Raw genomic sequence first — 13,394 nt, forward strand, 5'->3', positions numbered from 1 at the left:
GCTGGAGTAGTCTGACCAGGGGTGGAAATGTTGGGTTTTCTGTAACTGCACAGCCTGTCCCAGGTCAAAGTGAGCAGATGTAAAGTCATGTATTTAATCTTAAATGCAGCAGTTTATAACTTGGAGCACTTTGTTTAAAAAAGCATAACATTTTGCATGTCAAATACTGCAAACTAAAAAGATAGGAAAAAAGAGGCTACTGAAAGTAAGACAAGGTTCATAAATCTTAATGCTTGAATAGCTAACAAGGAAGGGCATGCAAGGACAGACTTGGTGATATAATCATTACTAAAAAAGGATTTTGTGTCACCTACTACAGAAGTGTAGAATTTAAAACATTTGAAATTATTGCCTGAACATGAATTTCCTTGGGCCAAAATACCATATTTCTGGTAATTGCTTCATGCACTATCTACAATCACAAATTACTTCATTCTGCCATTCACATGAAAATAATACAAGGACTATCCATGCAAGTTCAAACCTATTTCTCTCTGAGCTGTCACTTTCAGGTGAATGTCGTAGAGAAGCGTTTTCAACTGACAGGTCCCCAGAACCAAATGGGTCCATCTGACTCCAGCACATACAATCAGAAAAGATGTAGCAGGACCCTCTGTTTACAGCTTTTAATGATTGCTTTACTCCTACAGTTAGCACCGTTTACAACTGAAGGTGATCATTAAGTTCACAGGTTCCCAATCTAATTTTAAGGGTCATCAGATTTCATTGCTGGAAGAGGCAGTCTTGGTGTTGTCCTCACTGAAACCAAAAAAGTTACTGTATCAGAGAGAAATTGGCATCTACGTTGAGACAATAGTGTTCTCCCTAAAACAAGTCTTCAGAGCATCTTCTCTGCACAAAACCTGCACAAAAGTAATCAAAATTCAGTTTCTATTAATTGCCTAAACTATGAGATTCCCCAGTAATTTGACTACCTACAAGTAGCTGCATGTTTTCCAGAGGGACACTCTGCGGGGGGGCACAAAGTGGGGGGAACGAAGTGTCCTGTGCAACTGGGAGATCTGAATGAGTTACATTTTCTTGTACTTATGGCTATAACCCTACATATGTAGGTTTGGCTTTCGTTACTGCTGGAAAAAAGCTTATGTGTACTATAAAGGAGGTAGTCTACAGGCATCTATTTCAACCACTGCTAGGCAGGCAGCCATGGCAGCGAGCTCTGCAACTGCCCGGGAAGCCCAGCACTTGGCAAGGCCTGGGCTGTGAGCTACCATAGTTACATTATCATCCACTTCAGATGGGTATGTCCATCTGAACATCAGAACCAATGTTGGCAAGAGAGCAGGCATGGCTACACAATGCCATTTTTAATTTGTCAAAAAATGCCAAGTTATAAATGTCAAGGGTGAAGAACATTGATCCTCTCTGACCATATGAAAGACAGCAAAATTAAAGAGCAGAACTTTGACTCCACATGTTAAATGGAAGAAGCAGGTATGACTTGATCCTATTTCTTTGCAAATTGGTTTGGTTATTTCAGAAGTAGGAGGCCAGGCAGACCATGCTACAGACAGGGATGTAGATGTGTGGCAACCCATCAGCCCACCTCCAAGACAGGAGAGAGAGGGAGTCCCAGTGGGTGACATTCTCACATGAAGGTTGCAGGTGTTCCTTTCAAAGCCAGCAACGGCTCCGTGTGCTGGTGTGTGCTCCTTTGAGAACAGCCTAGGGAATATCCAGGATCTGTTCCCAGTGCTCTCAGGCAGCAAGGTAAGCGTCTTGTCAAATGAAATAGCATATGGCCTGAAAAACAGCTATGATGTGAGTACCAACGGTTAGGGCCTTTTCTTTGCTTTTTTCTATTTTTCCTATTTATTCAAAGCAGAAATCAAACTGACAGGCTTGATAATTATAGGCAGTGTGCTCTGGCAAGTACAGTACCTCTTTCCAAGTAGTGGCAGCTGAATATAGTAGGTAATTCCAAACCTCCTACCCCAGAGTGGGAAATCTCCATCTTCCCTTGTGTGTATTACCTCAACTGCCAAGCACTAAACAAACATAATAGAAGGAATGCTGTCAGATCACATCGAGACCTGAAAGTTTAGAATTTCTATAAACCAACATGAACAAGACTCTGCAGACAACGAAAACCCTTCCTTATGCCTCTATATCAAAAAAGAGTTCACATGTAAGGTAGCAACCTGTACATTTCAGTATTTCACAGGTTCACCAGGTGAAATTGAGTAGATAGCAAAGGGAATGTAGGTCTCTCATTGTTGCTTAAGGTGAGGGATTGGAAGAAATAAGAATACAGACAGGAAAAGTAAATTACATTTTAGAAAAAGCCTCAACGTTTCAACCTGGGGAGTTTGATTTAATGTGGTAGGTGTTCTTGGAAGTGAGCATTCCAGATTTCATATGCTTTTTGAGCTTTAATTAAATAATTGGCAAAAGAATACCATATGTGCACAGGCTTCTCAAGGGATAATCGTGTAAATTTCCACCTTGATATTTGCAGACTCTTGAACCCATTCCAGCATGGAAGAAGGCTCAGGGATTTTCCATTTCATCCAAATAACTGCCTGAGCAACTACCAGAGAAACCAAGTTGGCATCTAGTAATTTTTTTCACATTCATCAGGGTTCCAGCTCCACAACATACAAGCTTCTGCATTACCAAGAAATTTTCCCAGAAAGAAAGCACACCTTTATGAGCGCTTTTGTACTCCCATAGTAACAATAAAAAAAACATTAAAGCATACATAATGCAGCAGTCAGTACCTATTCTAGCTGTGCAGTAAAAAGAGCCCAGAAGAACAAAGGCAAGGCGTGAATAAGTGCTACCACAGGCACCAGGTGGAATGGCACAGCCATCTGTAGCCCGACTGTCTGACTAACCCAGCTTGTTTTTATGTACATCAACAGCAAGGCAAACTCCACTGTTACGTGCAGCTTTGATGATACATAATTAGTTGGTGATTTAACAACCATGGGAAAAAATACGACAGTAATCATGGCAGGGGGAAAGAATGAAACACCACAAAAAGGAGCTGAATTAGCCCCTGCAGCCAGCAATTTTTGAACTCTTTGGGTAGTTTGTCAGACTGTAACAATAGAAGTGATTTTGGAAATAGGAGCAGTTCATAAATTGGCAATGCTGCTGATTGACATCCCCCATCCAAACTAAAGAAACGTTCATGAATCCATAGTGTGGAACTTTCTTAAGGAAATATGTTAAAGCCTGAATAACTACTGCAAGCATTGTTTCTCTGATCAGAGATGATGTGAGTGATAGCTACACAGGGAGAAAGGAGACAGCTAGACCTGAGGTTTAATTCTGGGAGAGACTCACAACTCTCTAAAAAAAGAAAAAGCTCTCAAAAAGAAAGCTCCTCTCCGACTATTCTTTACACTGAATAAGATAAAAATAAAAATAATTAAAAAAAAAAGACAAATGTTACTCTTAAAAGCAACAAAAATCAGTCCTGCTCCTCACTGCAGCCAAAGGGAAATTTGCCATTAGCTTCAACTGATGCATGTATCTTCTGCATTCTGCCATTAAAATGGCTGGAAATATTTTCTGATGGGAAAAAAGCACTGGGTTAGCCTTTGTATTCATTCAATATTTTTTCAATACTGCATTTATCAAAAAATGTAACATAATTGCTGTTACAGGTAAAAGCTTTGATGGCTTACAAATATGATCGCAGTTAGCTTGTGACCGCTGTTTTCACAGACTGGGAGGAAAGCTTTTACCCAGTTACTTTACCGTTCATCTCAGCTGCCTCTCTCTGCCACAGAGGAAATTCAGTCCAAAAACGCTAGCCTGAAAGTTCCAATTTAACTTACTCTTCTGAATTTATGCTTAGGTATGCTCCCTTATGGCAACCTATTTTCGAACTTGCATTTCATACACAACTGCAATTTCCTATGCAAAACTTTGTGCTGGGGAAATAACAGCACTGTGTTTGTAACCTGCACGTTCAGTCTGGGCACAAGTTGGTGGGTTTGGGTTTTTTTTTTCAGCTGATCTCTACAAAGCAAGAGATCAACTCTGTATTTTTCAAGTTTTATTAAAATATAAAACTGGTGTTCTGGAGTTGGAGTCAGTCCCGGACTTCCAATAATCTCAGATATTTGTCCTTTCCCCCTCAAAATGACTCTAGATTGTGGGATTTCTGAGTTGGAGATGCTTTTATGTTTAAGATTTCTTAACATTACAGTGCACTCTAAGTTAAATTCAATTGTAAACTCAGTTTAAGTGTGAAAATGTTGATTAAATATATCTTAATTAAAAGATTCTTCAAGGCAGACTTCTCTTTTGCTGGCTGACTTTAATCCTGAGTTTTCACTTAAAGTGTTTAAGCCAATAAGGAAAACCTGACACTTTCCTAACTCTGAAGGAACTTTATCAGAATGAAGATTACTGACCCAGAAGTTATTCTTCTTCGGCTACTCTTGTTCAGATGTACATTCGTCACACAGCTCTCCAGTCCTCCTCCTCCCCAGTGTTCTGCACAGTTTTGAAAACAGAAAAAAAAAACAAACAATACACACGTGTCCACTGAAAAAAATCTCAGAATCTAAACATTAATTTAATTCTTAATAAAATTACATATATGCAATGCCTTAAATCTCAAATATTAAAGCAGTCGCTCTTATGAGGTAAATGTGCATTGTTATACCTGTTACACCGACAGGAGGCATGAGTCTATGGTGTAAGAGCTTGTTTAAAAGGCGAAGCAACTCTAGTATGCAAATGTGCTATCTGTAAGAAGGGTACAAATAGGAGTTGCACATTTTTTTCCACAGAGCATTGTTGACACAGTGATGTCTACCACGCCAAACAAAGAAATAAGTAGAAAAAAAATAACATTTCAAAATTGGGCACACATGATATCAAACTGCTGGCTTTCAGGCAAGAACCATACTGCTCTTTAGGTCTTGCGTTTGGCCCTGTCGTTTAAAGATCTAGCAGTGACTCTGGCAATAAAAATCAAGGGGATCAACAATGAAAACAAATTTGAAAATATGGGATTGAGGAAAAAAAAAAACATATGTAGACTGCAGATAAAACATAAATTTTCATGTTGATAAATATTATTGCATAAAGCATATGAAGATGAAGATTCCTGCTGAGAAGCTGTCTGACTTACACTTCATTTTCAAAACAGAAAGTGAGAACTTCTGAAAAGTAGCTGAGGTGATGAGACACAGAGTACATTTTTATTCCTTAATTTTGCTGACAGACTGTTGACACTGCCTGTTGCCAACTTGTTCTGTAGTTTACTTTTCCCAAACAGCTACTTTAAAAAAACATCTTTTAAATGTTGAATGCTCCAAGAACATAATGGCACGGTGTCGTCTTGGGACCTCTGCCTCACTGAAGATAATGGCAGCTCCCTCAAAAGCAGTCAAATGTGCTCCCGTTACTTAGTCTTATGAATCCATCTGCGTGATGCATTTGAGCCCATTAAGGCTTCCAATTCTGTGGCATTCAAAACACGATATGTCTGTGCTTTAAACAGCCTTTTTTTTAATGATACTTGCTGTGTAAGAGTGAATTCAAGCCCCGTTGGCCCAAATTGCAAGCCCAGCACAAACTCATGGGAATATGCTGCAAAGCTGATTGAGGCACATCTGAAAATTCAAACAGGCTTTGACTCCAGGACTCCAGTACAGAGCCTGTTTTGCTGGGATTTTCAGATCCTCTAAAATCTCTAACTAGTAGGAATTATGGCACCAGCCAGCAGTAGCAGGATTTCATGAGTCTCCCCTAAACCAGGAAAGCCTTGATCTCAACAAGGGCTGTGATCACTGCCATTTCATTCCTCAGCTGTAGTCCTTTACATCTCTTTGTAAGTATGAAGGAGTGAGAGTTCAAGAGGTAGTTACACCCGTTTGTCTTAGTCAGATATCTTCCTTTCTTACTTTGTTACGTAGAAGACACCCAGGTCTTTTTATACTTTTTAGTTTCCCAATGTTAAAGCGTAGTTTTATATTTCCAGATGTGCACAGATTCCTCTGAAAAAGAGGTGAGAAGTTCCTGAGGCTTAGAGGTTATATATAACATTACATAAAATTGCTCTTTAACGCATTTTCTGAGGCCTCTCTTTAATCCTGAAAAACACGAAACTGTCGATTTCAAATTCTGGTAAATAACTTCTGTTTATCAGGAGCGTTTTCTTTCAAGCCTGTGTTATGTATGATGGCACTCGCAGGGGTGAGGGTAGGAATTACTCTTTGCTGAGGAAAGGGATCTGAAGAAGAAAGCTAGGTAATTGGCTCTGAAATGGTGGTTTCACCATTGCATAATCCTGCTCAGTGCTACATTTGTGTCCAGCTCTGAGAAAATGTGCCTTTTGAACTTTCTAGCTAAGCAGACGTGCTTTCATAGATTGTCAGAGTTCATAAACACTGTGGGTTTTCATCAAGTTGGCAATTTGGTTTCGTTTTGACCCAGTGCCACAGTAATTCGTTGACTTGGTTTTGATTTGATGTCTGTAATGCTCCACTTTTACTTTCGTGGAATATTAATGCTAGATTGGCTTTGATTTCATGGTTCTGTTCAAGTTTCTTAACAAAATGTATTGAAACCATACTTCTAATGGGATTTTCAAAAGTGCCTGATCTGCACAATTTTTTCAATATGCAGCACCACTGAAGACATGGGTAAATATCAGCTACTTGACTCAAAATCTCAACTAGCTCTCAGTGCAGCAAGGAGTTTACTCAATACAGCAGTAAGCATAATAAAAGCATCATTGAATGGAGTAGGTATTTGTGTGAAAAAGAAGCATGGCTTTGTTTCTTTTTTATTTATTTTTGTATTTTTTTAAGAGCAATTCTTTTAACAATGTCTAAGAAGAAAGAACCTGCATCCCTGAATACTCAGAGTCACCCAAGAATGCTTCTGAAGAAAAAAGGGTATTTGTACACCCAGACATCTGAAGTGGCCAGCTAGTCCCCACCCACACTGCAAGAGGGAACAGAAGTCTGCGGTCACATTCACCACCTGCAGGAATTTATTTCCTCTGCCTGTCAGAGACCAGGCCATCAAGTTGTATGCCTAACGCTGGGAAATGCTAATGGTCCGCAGAGCGTGCAGAAATGTAAATGCAATTTCCACATTCAGCTGAGGGTTTTCTGGTGAGAGGCAGGGATTGCTAAACTGTGAGGAAAATACATCATGGAGTGTTTTGTGCCGTTTCTTTGTTCCGCAGCGAAGGACGCTGAAGTCATTAAGGTCTGCATGCGTAGCTCCCTACATTTACCTATAAAATCGTTCACACCAAGTATGCTCATCCCCCATCAGTGGCTGAGCTGGCAACAGGATTGCAATTTTCCTAAATCTTCACCTGGTGCTTGAGCTGCTGCCATGGTTTAAGCCCAGCCGGTAGCTCAGAACCACGCAGAAAGATTGCTGCTATAGCTGAACCCAGGACAACTGCGAGGCAGTCTCATCTCCACTCCTGCATTGAATTCAAAGTATCCCACAGCTAAAGTGAGCCTAATTCAAACGTAAGGCCTTTCACAGCTTTCAATACCCTAATCCACTCCTGGCTTGACTTGATGTCTTAAAAGATGGAAATTGTGAAATGTAAATGTTCACGACCTTAAGACTGCTCCTTTTTTTCAGTCAAGTTGATTTTTGGCTTTCTCCAGGCTCTCAAGATTTTTACTCTATTACTACACTGAATAACTAAATTCAGGCTGCCCAGGTCACCCTCTTATCACTTAGTTAACCTTGCCACTCATAATCCTCAGCTCATTCTGCTCAGGGCAAGCACCCACTTCTCCAGGTAACAACACTTATGCTGCAACGTTCTCTCTGAAAATCAACAAAATAATCTTAGTCTCAGTGGAAAAGCAAATTTATCTGGTAAACAGTTTGTTTTCTTGCACCAAGGGCTCACAAGGGTTAACTCATTGGGGTTATTGTAGGAAACATTTGCCCATCTCCTTTGGAAGTTGGAGCTGGCACACCCAAACAGGCAAAAGCCCCTGTTAGAGGCCTCATGTCCATAACACTGCTGCATCATCCTAGACTTTGCTTTCCTCGAGAGCCCATCCTGCCCCCTGTGCCTATCAACACTCCACCCCACTGACTTTCCAGGCCTCTTTGCTGCACTCCCTTCCCTGGCTGCCTCCCCTTCCCCTCCAAAAGGCCTTTTCCAAGCCCTTGCCGTATGCCTGGCCCCACCAGTCAGTACTGTACCTCTAATAATTTTCTATTTTTCAGCTCCCACAGTCAAATGATTAGGTGAGAATCTTGGCTTATGGTTTTAACTAAGTTTCCTAGACCTCATGGTAGCAAACAAAAACTTCAAAACATGACTCAAATGCACCCCAAAGGCTAAGAAAGCTGAAGGCAATAAACCACACCCCAACATTATTTTCTTTTTCAAATCTCAGGTTTAAGTTTTTAACCAATCTCAGGCCTTTCTCAGACTTTCCCTGTGATTTGTGAACATCTGGGATTGGCAGTGCTGCAGTCCGACCAAGCAGGTTGGAAAACATCGTCCTACAATCCAGCTGCTCTCTGGGGTCCACTTCCTACTGGCCCCACCAGGCTGCATCTCCTGAAATGCCCTTCTCCTGAGATGCACCAGGGCCTACTGGTCCCTGATCCAGAGGGTCACATAATGAGCCCCTGCATTGCCTAAGACACTGATTCTCCATTGCTATCTCTGGAAAAGTTAATGACCATGTTGGTTTTCTTAGCTATCCCAGGGAGAGTGGCATTCTTCAGGCAAGCTCAGATATCTGGAAGCGGGAGAAAGAGGTGTGATCAGATCCATGTGTTTTCTGTTCCCAGATGAGTACATGTTCAGCTCTCACCGCTAAAATTCTTCTCATTTGTTTTTCCTCTGCAAAAGAATGATTCCAGGCACTCCTTCAGCTTGGTAAACATGTGTAACCTGAGGTTGGATTTTTCCAAATAACAAGCTTTTGTTTCTTTTGTTGTAATTTCCAAACATAGCAGGCCCAGAACAAAGGTTTGTATAAGATTTGCCCATCAGAGATTATTGATTTCCTACCTAACAAACATGGCACTTCACTCAAGCTGCTTACCCTGTTTTTTACTCTGTTATCTTATTCTCCTTTCAGATCCTAGAGTCATGCTAGGCAGAAGAGCCTTATTTCCTCTCTAGCCTCAGTAAGTGCTCATATTTTAAAGTTAAATTGATTTTTCCCTCTGTTCTGTGAACACCGTCACTTGGTCTTCTGACCACATCAAGTCCATTCATGACAGCCAACAAAACTGACAAAATACAAAATATACCTTTTGGAAGTAGACTGAAGAATGCTGAATTCTAATGAAACAAGGTCAACGTAACAAAAAGCACTGAAATTTAGTGTTGATATTAAGATCACTGTTAGGCTTAAACTTGCTGTGATGAGAACTGCAGGGGTTACTAGGTGTGTCTTCCTTCTTACTAGCTCAATTGATGGTTTCAGTAGTGATGCACAAGTTGCTGCCAGGTGTTAGATAAAAATAACTAAATACAGTACAGTCACAACTGTTCTGATCAATGTGGATTATGACAAAGAGTCTTTTAAAGGAAAAGAAGGCTTTCCATCTTTGGTCTGCTAAGGGTTAGCTGATTCACAACCCTCGCTTGAACTACCAAATTAGGGGTTTTTATCTGCACACAGTCTTCCTGGTCATGATCCATTACTGAAGGGCAATGTCAATTAATGTATTTATTATTCATAATCAATATAGACATACCAGAAAGAAGCAAAGCCCTGTTATTTCAGGGTAGGGGTTGGAGCATAAAATCATAGAAGCCTGTGGCTTTTGTTGTTCTTGGGTGGATAAACAAATCATTGGAAAACCTGAGGGGGCTCCAGTGACATAAACCCACAGCTCCTGGGCTTGAGTCCCAGCCGATCAGAGATAATTTGTGGCATCTCATCTTAAAGGGCAACTAATTTCTTGGTGCGCAGGCTGAAAGGCTGCATTAAACACAATCAGACACAAGTGCACATCAGAAAACCTGCTGGTCTTCTGCCTACCAATCAAATGTCTAACGTGTGCCATACACAGACCACATCAAATACTTCATGAAGCCTTTGATTATGCTACAGACCTTGTAAAGAATGTTTTCTTTCAGTGAAAAAATCATGCTCATGAAGATTAGCTGCCCCTCCTTCTACATATAAACTACAGTGGCCACCTCCTTAAATCTCTGCATTGCTTGATGTAAAGTGGAGACTTAAGGAAATCACCCTGTTGCTCTGGGTTAATGCTACTAAGACGAGCTTTAGTGGGACCTACACAGAGGCCTCTAGGTGGAGGCAGCCAGCTGAAGGAGGTATGGGCTAGGAAGGAAAGTATAGAGAGAAATGAGACTGCAAGTCTGCTCCTGTTGCTCCTTGTCTGTGAAGATAGCAGAGCCTTTTCTTAATATATGCTTTTAGGCTGGGATTGAAACACTCAACAAAAATATACCTGGAGCTAACAGACAACTAGCTTTTATTGCTACTGCTTTTTGTCTGTCAGTACTCCTTATATTAACTGCTTTACTTTTATTCCAGTATTTGAATAAATGGTGCTATTACAGGCCTCTCCTCAGAACCAGTGAGGGTTTTGTTTTGGTAACTAAGAATACATTATACCCCACAGACTACCCTCTAAGTCTTGAAAAGAATAAAAACCTTTCTACTGTGCTAGTATTAAGATGAAACTGAAAATTTTATAGGGAAAATACTTCTTGCAAAACATGACTTCTGCAAGTGGCATTGTCCAGCTTCACCAGGAGTTGGGTTTGCCACACAGTGAGCTCCCCATTAATTGAAATAAGTTCAAAAAATGCACACTGGGAGCTTTTAAAAGCTTTGGAGAAACATAAACCAGCAGATACCATTACATTGGTGAACTCGCATCCTGAGATGCATGTTAAGATAAACGATCTCCTCTTTGCTAAGCTTCACCTCCAGAGCACTGCTTTCACCTGGTGAAGAAGCAGAGCAGCATCTCTTTTCTGCTGGTGGGCACCAAAGGCTGCTCTCTTGTGGGAACCAAAGGAACTGACTCTAGCGAGCACTGCCAGTTTTCCTCAGGTCTAGCAGCATCAACGTATGCTTACATCTTCTCTTTTATATATCTTATTCTTGCACACCCAAGAAAAACGAGGAAGGTGTGATTTCTCTCTTGCTTAAGCTAAAATGCAGTAGCCACTTTTGGTTTCTGAAAGTGACTCGTAGCTACAGTCCTTTTTCTGTTCAGACAGCTTAGAGAAAAGCTAGGTAATGCTATGTTTAACTCGACATGCCAGAGTAGTGACATTGGCAAGATCAAGGCCAAAACTGTGCCCAGTTTTTCTGCTGGTAAAAGTTGAAAGAGTCATTAAGAACTCTGTTATGAGCTGTACCCACTGCAACACATAGCAAGAAGCAACAGCCTGCCTAAGGATCATTATTGAACAGGGAGATGATACAAATCACTGGGGAACTGGAATGATTTCACAACAGCTTTGTGCTCAGCTCCACACCTACAGCCTCATGGTTATTACATTAAAAATAAATTGAAGTACTTTCCACTATCTGCTTTAACACTAAGGTAAGATTAGTGACAGCTACCAAGGTGCTGCATTTCTGCAAAACTCACACTTCACAAATATTAAGCTATGAAATTATTTATAAACATGCCAGTTTTAGAAAACAATAGAAATATGGTAAATGCAAGTAAAACCAGGCAGTGAAGTTCAAAAATAGACAAAAAATGAATGGAGATGTCACCCTGTCATGAAAACCGAGTGACAGATTAATAACATTTTCCACACATTTCAATATATTTATCATACACCTTCACTGAGCATTTCTAACTGTGACATGTTTGCATAAGATTCTTTTCTTTAAACTGCATTTTAGCAAATGCTCATCTTCCCAGAGGAATAATAATGCTGGACTGGACCCAGTGGACCACTGAGTGAAATTCATAACAACCACAGTGTTAATGCAGCTGCATGCTGAACTTGGCCTTTGTCTTTAATATTCTTGTGATTAAAGCATGACTATAAATGAAAACAAGTGAATTCCTGACACCACAGTTGTCAGCAGGATACTTTCTTCCACTTCTCCAGCACTAAAATTTCACCCATAACTGAGACTGAAAGTTGTTCTTAATTTGTTGAATTGGTTCATCCTAGGATTTTTTTATCCCTTAAGATTTTTAACATCTTTCTTTTTACTTTGGCCTCCACTTAAAATGGCAATAACATGTTGTTTTTCCTCTTTCCTGAGTAGCTGAGGGAGTTTTTTTCCAATTATTCTTTCAATGTGCCTTGCCTTGCATTACACAGTAATGTTTTTCAGCTTCCACTGTACCATGCTTTAGCTAATTTTCATCCTTCCATGTTCCTCAGTCATCTCCCATCCAAGCTAGCCTGGATCACTTTGTACTGCATATTTTTCATCTTGATGTTCACCCTCTTTTCAAAGAAAATATGCGTGTAAATGCATGTGTATTTAGAGAGGAAGCCTGAGGCACTTCAGTATTAACCTTTGCCCATACTATAAATTAACCATTTCATCCTACTTTAGTGAGGTTTCCTGTCTTTCAGTCAGGAAGACACAGCACTTCAGCTCTCATTCCACGAACACCTATTTTCCTCAGCCATCCCTCTCATGAGGGATGAAGCATTTTCTGGAAAGAAAATGAAATTAACATGTCAACCCTTCATCACTAGATTTCTGTTAACTTGTTTAGGGATTTTTTATAGAGAACATGTAATTTAACAAATGAAACACATTCTGCCTTAAAAATATCTGAGTATTATTTCAGTATCTCCAGCTATCAGCACCCTGACCTTGTATCATCCTTTAATTTTGTTCCTTGGAAAGAACAGGTTTCAGGAAAATGTATTCCCCAATAATCCATGTGATAAAGATTGAGATAAATTTTTCACCATACTGCGATGCTCGCTCTCCTTAACTCTCAGCAAACTTACAGGTTTTCTGTTTTCACTTTATTGAAGACTTAGTTTCTGAATTCTCTGAATTCTCATCTTTTTGTCCTTTTTACTTCCATTCATCTGGGCAGAACTACCATGTTTTTAAAGAATTCACGTTTGCTTAGGAAATAACATTTGAGCCTTGCCACTGAATCTGAGGTGTTTTCCCTTACTATCCTGCTTTTTGTTGTACCTGTCTCTGTTAAGAAATGCTTCCAGGTGGCCTTCACTGGTTTCTAATAATTTTCACATTTTATAGTACCTTTATCTGTAGGATTTCTTTTGAACAGATTTCTCATTACACAAAATATTTCTTTCTAAAACAAAGTGTTAGGGTGATAATTAATTTCTATTAACTTATTCCTCTGGAACATTCATCAAGGGTTTTTAATGGAAGTGTCTAAATTTAGGTTGAAAAATAAGTAATTTGACTTTTTGAAAGCTCTGAGGTCTCTGGCACTAAATGGAACTG

General features: G+C 40.0%; 1 long non-coding RNA gene across 1 annotated transcript; it reads right to left on the bottom strand.

The window, feature by feature from the left end:
- Positions 1–209: 209 nt before the first annotated feature.
- Positions 210–4,487, bottom strand: LOC134169194 (uncharacterized). The gene is made up of 3 exons (XR_009966810.1): positions 4,392–4,487; positions 1,903–2,009; positions 210–759 (listed from the first exon to the last, which is right to left on the bottom strand). It is a non-coding gene; the product is annotated as an uncharacterized LOC134169194 (long non-coding RNA).
- Between the last annotated feature and the right edge of the window lie 8,907 nt (positions 4,488–13,394).

This window comes from Pezoporus occidentalis, unplaced genomic scaffold (genome assembly GCF_034315485.1).
Source record: "Pezoporus occidentalis ecotype Australia unplaced genomic scaffold, CSIRO_AGI_Poc_V1 ctg34, whole genome shotgun sequence".
NCBI lineage: Eukaryota > Metazoa > Chordata > Aves > Psittaciformes > Psittacidae > Pezoporus > Pezoporus occidentalis.